This window comes from Mus pahari, chromosome 14 (assembly GCF_900095145.1).
Source record: "Mus pahari chromosome 14, PAHARI_EIJ_v1.1, whole genome shotgun sequence".
NCBI lineage: Eukaryota > Metazoa > Chordata > Mammalia > Rodentia > Muridae > Mus > Mus pahari.
In genome coordinates this window covers 16,062,160-16,070,481 of record NC_034603.1, presented here as the reverse complement: position 1 = coordinate 16,070,481, position 8,322 = coordinate 16,062,160, and the positions used below count along the sequence as shown (strand labels likewise).

The window sequence follows — 8,322 nt, the reverse complement described above, 5'->3', positions numbered from 1 at the left end:
CAAGGCAAGCCTCTCTTTCTACCTCCTCTCCTTCTCCCTGCCTTTCTACAATAAAGCTCTAAAACCATAGACTGTCTCTGCTCATCAAGGCCCACTGTGCTTGAATGATGGGATAGGCTTTCCCCTAATGAGCCACATCTAATCTGCTGGAAGGCCTTCCTGTGCTCCAGCCACAGACTGGACCAAGGATTCTCACCAGCGTGGGAACCATCAAGCACCTTCTCCACTTGCCCTCTCCTCCCTTAGGACCTGGGGCTGATGAGCCACCCTTGGGGCGCTCATTCTGTTCTCAGCTCTTCCACCGTGTCCATTGGTGTGCGGGATTCCCAAGGCTGGGAACCTGGTGCCTAGAACTGCCCCTTGTCCAACACCCGCCTAGCTGGGGTCCATGGCTTCCCACAGCCAGACATCCACCCGGGGCAGGATGGAAAGTGTACGGCAGTCTTCCGCATCTGCCTGCCCAGAGCACCTTAACTCTGGCGGGATGTGGGTTTTTTCCCACTCCCCTTCATTCCCCTGGCTTCAAGGCCCCACATATAATGGTTACAGTACTTTACTTGAGAAATTACTTTTCTGACTCCCCAACTTTCTTACCATTGCAGGTCTCCTCTACTCCAAATGCCTTCCACTTGGCCAAATTCTACTTATCATTCAGCTTCCAAATGTCATTTCCCTTGAGAAATTTATCTCCTCCTCCAGTTTCATCACTTTTTTTCCTCTCTCATGGTTCTGTATTATTTTCCTCCACACAAGGGCCCATTACATTTTGTTTCTTAGAATGTTGTTTGATTTTTTTCATTCTGGGAAATGACCGATGCTGGTAGCTATAGCTGTGATTCAACAAGAAATCCTCCTGCCTCGGCCTCCTGCGTGTTGGTATTCTAATTGTTTGCCACTAGAGTCAGTAAATGACATAACATCATTAATTGTTTGCTCTCTGTCTTCCATAGCATTTTAAGAGTCTTTTTCAAAATAATTCCTCATTGTAAACCCAGCACGCAAGAGTAGTCTTAGCATGTGATCTAAGTCAGAATAGTACATGTTCAATGAATAAAGGAAGGAATTTATATTCATACAACCAAGGAGTGTGAGCAAAGTTCCAGATCAGAGTTCTTCAGATCATTTGGAGAAAGTATATTTTTTCTCTCACCCATGCTTCTCAACTTTCAACATCCTTAATATTAGTTCTCTGGGTTTTTATTTGAAAATGACTTTTCCTGGGATTATGTGAAATGGGATGGGGCTGGCAAAAGGCATTATAGGTAGTCCCTTAGCTCATGGAAATGAAAACTAAATGTTGCCTCCTTTGGTGGTTGATTCATTTGGGCATATTGACAAGATGTTTGACTAGATAAATGACTTCTTGTCCTCAGTCAACCCACATTACAACCTAGGAGGTTGAGAGAGTTATGAACTAAAATTGATCCTGTCTAATATTTTAATTTTTTATTTTTTATTAGATATTTTCTTTATTTATATTTCAAATGCTATCCCAAAAGTTCCCTATACCCTCCCCCCTGCCCCTGCTCCCCTGCCCACCCACTCCCACTTCTTGGCCCTGGCATTCCCCTGTACTGGGGCATATACAGTTTGCAAGACCAAGGGGCCTCTCTTCCCAATGATGGCCGAATAGGCCATCTTCTGCTACATATGCAGCTAGAGACATGAGCTCTGGGGATACTGTTTAGTTCATATTGTTGTTCCACCTACAGGGTTGCAGCCCCCTTCAGCTCCTTGGTTACTTTCTCTAGCTCCTCCATTGGGGGCCCTGTGTTCCACCCAATAGCTGAATGTGAGCATCCACTTCTGTGTTTGCCAGGCACTGGTATAGCCTCACAAGAGGTCGCTATATCAGGGTCCCTTCAGCACAATCTTGCTGGCTTGTGCAATAGTGTCTGGGTTTGATGACTGATGATGGGATGGATCCCCGGGTGGGGTAGTCTCTGGATAGTCCATCCTTTCATCTTAGTTCCAAACTTTGTCTCTGTAAGTCCTTTCATGGGTATTTTGTTCCCTATTCTAGGGAGGAATAAAACATGAAGTTTGAAATGAATTTAGTTTGAAATGTAAGGATAATTTGGGAGTTTTTTGGTTTGTTTGTTCATAGGGGAATTATTTTAAAAATAGTGACCATTGGGGGCCCCAGAAATTTTCCACTAAAGTATGGTTATAAAACAAGCAAACTTCCAGAAGACCTTATATTATCCTTCCTTGATTTGTATATTATAGATGTTTTGATGTTCTTCAAGTGGAAGATCACAGCATTGGGGATCCATTGGATACTGTATTAGGAGCAAAGGTAAGACACTGATTCTGCTTTAACTTGAAAAACAAGTTGCTCTATCTTATAGGGTTTTTTTTTTTTTTTTGATTACTATCTTTGAGAAGTCCATCTATGCTTTTCATGCTTAACGGATTAGGAAGGGGGGAAAATATAAGCAGATCTCTAGAATTAGTGTCTTCAAGGAATAAATACATAAAAAACATCTTAATTATTTTTGTGAGCCTTTCAGTGTAATATGCTATTTGATATTCATAGCTAAAAGCAAAGCATATTAAAAATAAACAAATATATATACTTCCTAAACTTAATATTTGTATTTAGGATTTAACTAGTCCTTAAAATGTGCCTAATATCTGTAATTTATTTTCGTCTATAGCAGGACCATTGCTCCTTCTTCCAACAGCAACACCAATACATTAATATTATCTGTACCCTACTGCTGTTACTTGCTGTAAGGGTAGTTGACCATTTTACTTGAGAAACTGAAGTGTTCCTTCTATCTTCCAAAGTGCTTCTCACATATGGTCTCAGTGAATACTTGCAACAACCCATGAACTAAGTCAAGTGATCGTTTCTATCGCAGACTAGCAAACCTTCAAGAAAAGGCCAGTGATTTTGTACAGGGCTCCCAGCCTGTTAGAGGAAACCTACTCTCGGGTCAGGGGTGCCTTACTCTGAAGCCCCAGCAGCTTTTCACTATTCTGTATCTAAAATAAGAAGTCAACAACAAAATTTTGACACAAAAAAAAATGTGGTGATCTTTTGTATTGTCCTGTTATACTACCTTTTAACAGAATTTAAACTATTTCTATATCATGGGCATGTTCTGTCTGTGAAGTGAATGGATGTAACTTTACAACATATTTATGTGTGTAGCATGAAATATTTAAAAAGCAATCCACACTACATTGACAGGGCACTGGCGGGCAGGCCAGCCTATTCTCATCTTTGTAGACCCTGACTCCAAGCTCCAAAATCTCTCCACCCGACTCACTAAGTTCCCATGGCAGATCGTTGCCATGCCAGCCCCTCAATTCCAAATTCCCATGGCCTTTTGAGGTGCACATCCTATAAACCCACAGTTTGCTTCTGTACCTTTCTCTCTGGTATCCAGTTGTTTCGCTGCCTGAAGGAAAACATCACACAAACTTAGTTCAGAATTAACAGGTAACACAATTGCTGGGTGCAACATCTAGCATCCTAATTTATAAACCATTCTAAGTTAAATCCTTTGGTGGCTGATCCCAATGGATCTGCCACCTGAACCAGGGCCCTCAGCTACCTACATTTTCTCCTCCATGCTCCTATCCATCAGCCAACTCCTTTCTTCTCTACTTCCATCACTTCATCCGACCCAGAAGTTCCGCTTACTAGCCCTTGGTTGGTTCCTTGAAATCTTTATTCATTAGGGAAAGTTTTTTGAGAAGTCACCTGAGTACATGATTCACTCCTTGTCCCAGGTGACCGGAGAAGCAGAATTAGCATCAAAATATGAATAGCTCCAGGGCTATCCACAACACATGTGCATTTATGGCTCTGGCCAGGTGAAAATTATTTTTGTTCTGAGATTGCATCTATCTCTGTCTGTGGTTGTGGGAGAAAATAAGGTTGAGAGGGCAGATGTGGCTCACACCTAAATATAGATGAAAGAATAAAAAGAATTATCAGGTTGAGATGGCTGAATAGGTTAAGTGTTTGCCTTGCAATTATGGGTACCTGAGTTTAACCTTATGGATTTTTGCGTGGGTTTAGACCCAATGCAAAATGATGGACATGGTGTCATGCTTTTACAATCCTAGCCCTGAGTTGTGGAGGAGTTAGGAAGGCATCTGGAGCTTGCAGGCTAGACAACCTAGCCTACTTAGTCCAAACCAATGATAGATAAATTCTGTCTCAGAAACAAAACCAGGCAGATAGTGATGGAAGCCTTCCTTTACCCTTCTACATGCATATACATGTGCATGTGTACCTGGTCAAACCAATGCATGCACATTTATACACACACATATAAAATTACCTTTCCCGTGTGTTTTGAGGGTGACTCTCAGCACTCTCAGGGGGTACTACATCTTGGATACTTGGTATTTAACCACATGGCAAGCATCAATCAGCAGAAAAGAATGCCAAGGCTAGAGCAGGCCAGAAAGCCAGTAGGGTCAAAAAACATTAAAAAAAAAAAAAAAAAAAAAAAAAAACTAGCAGCTGGCCTGGTGGTGCACACTTTCCATTTATCTCAGCATTCTAAATGTAAATGCAGAAAATATCAAAAAAAAAAAAAAAAAAAAAAAAAAAAAAAAACTTCAATATGAATTCAAAGAGTGAGACATTCTCAAGTGAATGGGCGGAAATGACTGGGACTAACTTCTCAGGAAGCAACTGACTTGGAAGATATCTGATGCAGCAGAAAAAGATCCTTTCCACTCCACTTGACTGGCTTACTGAGCTCAGCCACTTCCTCTCCATACTGATTCTAATGGGCTTCCAATTGATCCAGCTCCCCAGCCTTGGCCAAGTCTGTCTCACTGAAAGCCTTCTAGCAAAATTAAGATCTCAGTGAAGGAAATCAATTGCATGGGAATGAAAATCAGGGAGCTTCAAGACTCAGTTGTTAAGCTCAGAGGGTGTTTTAAGCATGGATAGGCTCTCTAGTTCACTGAGTCTTTCCACTGTGCAGTTATATGTGCATCATTAGATAGTGTTGAGAGACACAGGATGACAAAATTATTCCTAAAACTCATGGACTCTGTGGCCAGACGGGCCTCTATTTTAATTCCTATTTCTCCATTGCTTGGCAAATTGCATAGCTGCTATCACAATGCCATACTCACCTTCATAACCCAAGTAAGAAGGGTCGGAACTTCAAATGGCTGTTGGGAAAAGATTAAGCTAGAAAATGAGGCCTTCATTAGCACACTCTGATAGGGAGTAAACCATAAATATGGGTAGATGAAGGTGTTACCCTTATTTGGTGGGGGAGATGCAAAGAGGAAAGAGCCCTGTTAATCATGGAGGAGACTCAAATCTATACAGTGAGTGATAACATATCACCTCATTTTCTAAAGAAAAAGGTCGATGACAATGTTTTTATGTATTCTGGTATTTTCTTTTTTTGGCACTGATATCTTTAATTGAGTACCACAGTTAAAAAAGGGGGGGTGGGGACATATTCTTTCCATTCTTGTCTTCTTTATTAGTGACCGGAAGCGACAGAGGCTTGCTTTTTCTTTACTTTATTCTTCAAGCAGGGTGCACAATTGCAGCATTTCCTCAAGCACAAATGCCTTGTCTGGTGGATTTAAACCTCTTTCCCTCCCAGGAAATGAAAGTTTGCCATTCTTCTGAGCTATACCATGCATCTAGTCATTTGCCATAGCTGAGAGCCGGGGAAATGTGGGTCTGTTCATTTTATGCCAGACCGGAGAAATCCTTCTCTCCGGCAGGCACTGTGTATGATCTAACATAGGGACAGTCTCTCAGATGGCTATTCTTCAGTTTGTTCTGCATGGCCTAGCTAGGAGGTAAGGGGGTAAGTGAACTGATTATATTTTACTTTTAGCTTTAAGATGGAAATCTATGTATTGAGCGTTGCCCCAGCTGCTGGCTCTATTCTTGTTTAGTTCATTTATCAGAAACTCATGGGGAGTTTTACATCACCCCCCACAGCATTTGAGGTTTCATACCTTTTGTTTTTCACCTTGTCCTGCTTGGGATTGAACTTACAGTATCATGCATGCTGGGTCAATCAGTAACCTACACCCTACCGTCCTCGGCCCCTTGCAGTTCACTTTCACAAGGCTGACACTTTGCAGATGCATGTTGGTCCATAAGCAAACCTGGGTACCTTACTGAAGTCATGATATGTTATCAGTCAGTAGCTTCTATTCCAGGAGTCTTTTTTCAAGTAACCCTTGCACATCTTGCTTTCTTCCCTACAACACTCTAGCCTCCGCCAGACCTTCTGCTAAAATGTTCATCACAGCAGGCAGGACTCCACTTTGAGGATGTAGAATCCACTTCTAATTTTGCTGGTGTCCTCGACTCATAAGTGATGCCTGTGCTTGCCTGTCTATCCAAATTCATTCTCAAATCTGAGTTCAACTTTTCGCAAAGAAGGATCTGCCTCTTCTGTAAGAAGTCGGGATAAATTTAATCTTTACACCCTCCTGGCAGATGAAAAAACATATTTTGCTCCATCTTTCTGGGCTTTCCAGGAAAAACAAAGCAGCTAAGTTTTCATATTACAATCTATATTTCCTTCCAGATTCTGTCACAGGGTCCTGTTGTTTGTTTGTTTTTCTCTGAAATGTGCTGCATCTCACTAAGCCTCCAGTCTGGCTGAGTAGCAGAATAGAATTGTGGAAATGCTGCTCATCCCCAAATGCAGGGAACTCAGTAATTATCAGGATCAAGACCAGCCCTTGTAGTACCGGGCCAACTTACAAGCTTCATATGTGAATAGTGGGCAAGTACGCAGGACAGGAGCTAACTTATAAGGTAAGCAGCAAGATTAGCCATCTAGTAAATCCTGAGTTCAAGAAGGGCAAGCACGTAAAAGACATGTCAAAAATAATTTGAATGGGAGCTGAGAAGATGGCTCGGTCACAAGAGAACTTGATGCACAAGCATGAGGACTTGAATTCCTAGAATTCATGGAAAACCAAGCATGTCCATGTACACCTGCAACATCCTTGCTATGGAAAACAAAGACAGGACAATCACTGGGGCTTGCTCACTGCCTGCTTAGCTCCAGGTCTAGTGTGAATCCCCATGTCGAGAGCATAAAGCAAAGGAATAGACTAGGCCATAAACATCCTTCTTTGGAATCTCTAAGAGCATACAGGTGCATATTCCACACACATATACAGACACACAGAGACATGCACAAAAACACATGCACAAACACACACAGGCATACATGGGCATATACGACACACATATACACAAATTCATGGTCATATACCACATATATTCATACAGACTGACAGAAGCAAATGCATACATGTGCACAGATACACACAATATACATACACAAACACACACACATATACATGTATATTCACACAGACACAAGCAAATGCACACATGTGTGAAGACACACACACAATATACATATATATACATATATATACACACATATATATACATACATATATATATATATATATATACATACATACACACGGAGACAGGTAGACACACACACACACACACACACACACACACATCCTGGTGCTAAAAATAAAACAAATGAACTAAGGACAATAATGAAATAAATTATGTCGTCGTGGCCCATTTTGAGTTATTTACTCATTTTAAGGGAATGTAGTTTTGTGTGATTGTTTTTCTGCCCCTTTAATTGAAAGCATTGGCTTTGTGAAGTCATGTGTTAACTTTATCTAGGTCCAAGAGTTTCTCTCCCTCAAGATAATGGATTCCCTCCCAGTAGGACACAATCCAGTCTCCTATGTCTACTATATATTAATCTAAGATTCGATTATTTCTTTTCAATATTATGGTAAATAAATATTAGGTCACCAATGCTCTGCTGCATGGTGTTAAAAAACTGCTCTGACCTATTATCACTAAATCAAGTGGCTTAAAAAATGCCAACATATTTTTTTGAACCTCAGTTTTCATAATACTCAACCAATTTGATGGTTCTCCCTCCTTCTGCCGCAGTCTAGTCTCTCAGTTTCTTGTTGTGTTCAGAAATTTCCTAGAACCATTGGACTGAAATTAGTAGTTTTACACTCTGTGCCTTCATTTTGCTCTCTTGTTTTTATTTCTTCCTCCTCCCTATCCATCCCCTGCCATGTTTCTGTTTGCTGTTTGAAGACGAGGCATGATTAATTAGCCCACCTCAACCTTGACCTCAACCCCCAACTTTTGCCTCGGCATCCTAAGTGATAGCATTACTGTCCTGTGCTACCATGCCTGAGTCACTCTGTCTTCTCTAAGGACACCATGACAAAGGCCATGTCTTTTTTTTTTTTATGTTATTTATTTACATTACAAATGGTATCCCAAAAGTTCCCTAT

General features: G+C 41.1%; 1 long non-coding RNA gene across 2 annotated transcripts in view; it reads left to right on the top strand.

The window, feature by feature from the left end:
* Positions 1-2,227: 2,227 nt before the first annotated feature.
* The window catches only part of LOC115065343, a 100,707-nt gene continuing 94,612 nt past the window's right edge, over positions 2,228-8,322 (top strand). Inside the window, exon 1 of one of the 2 annotated variants that reach the window (XR_003845120.1) lies at positions 2,228-2,299. This is a non-coding gene — a long non-coding RNA (uncharacterized LOC115065343). The remainder of the gene's footprint in view (positions 2,300-8,322) is intronic. The other variant, XR_003845119.1, reaches the window with a different exon arrangement.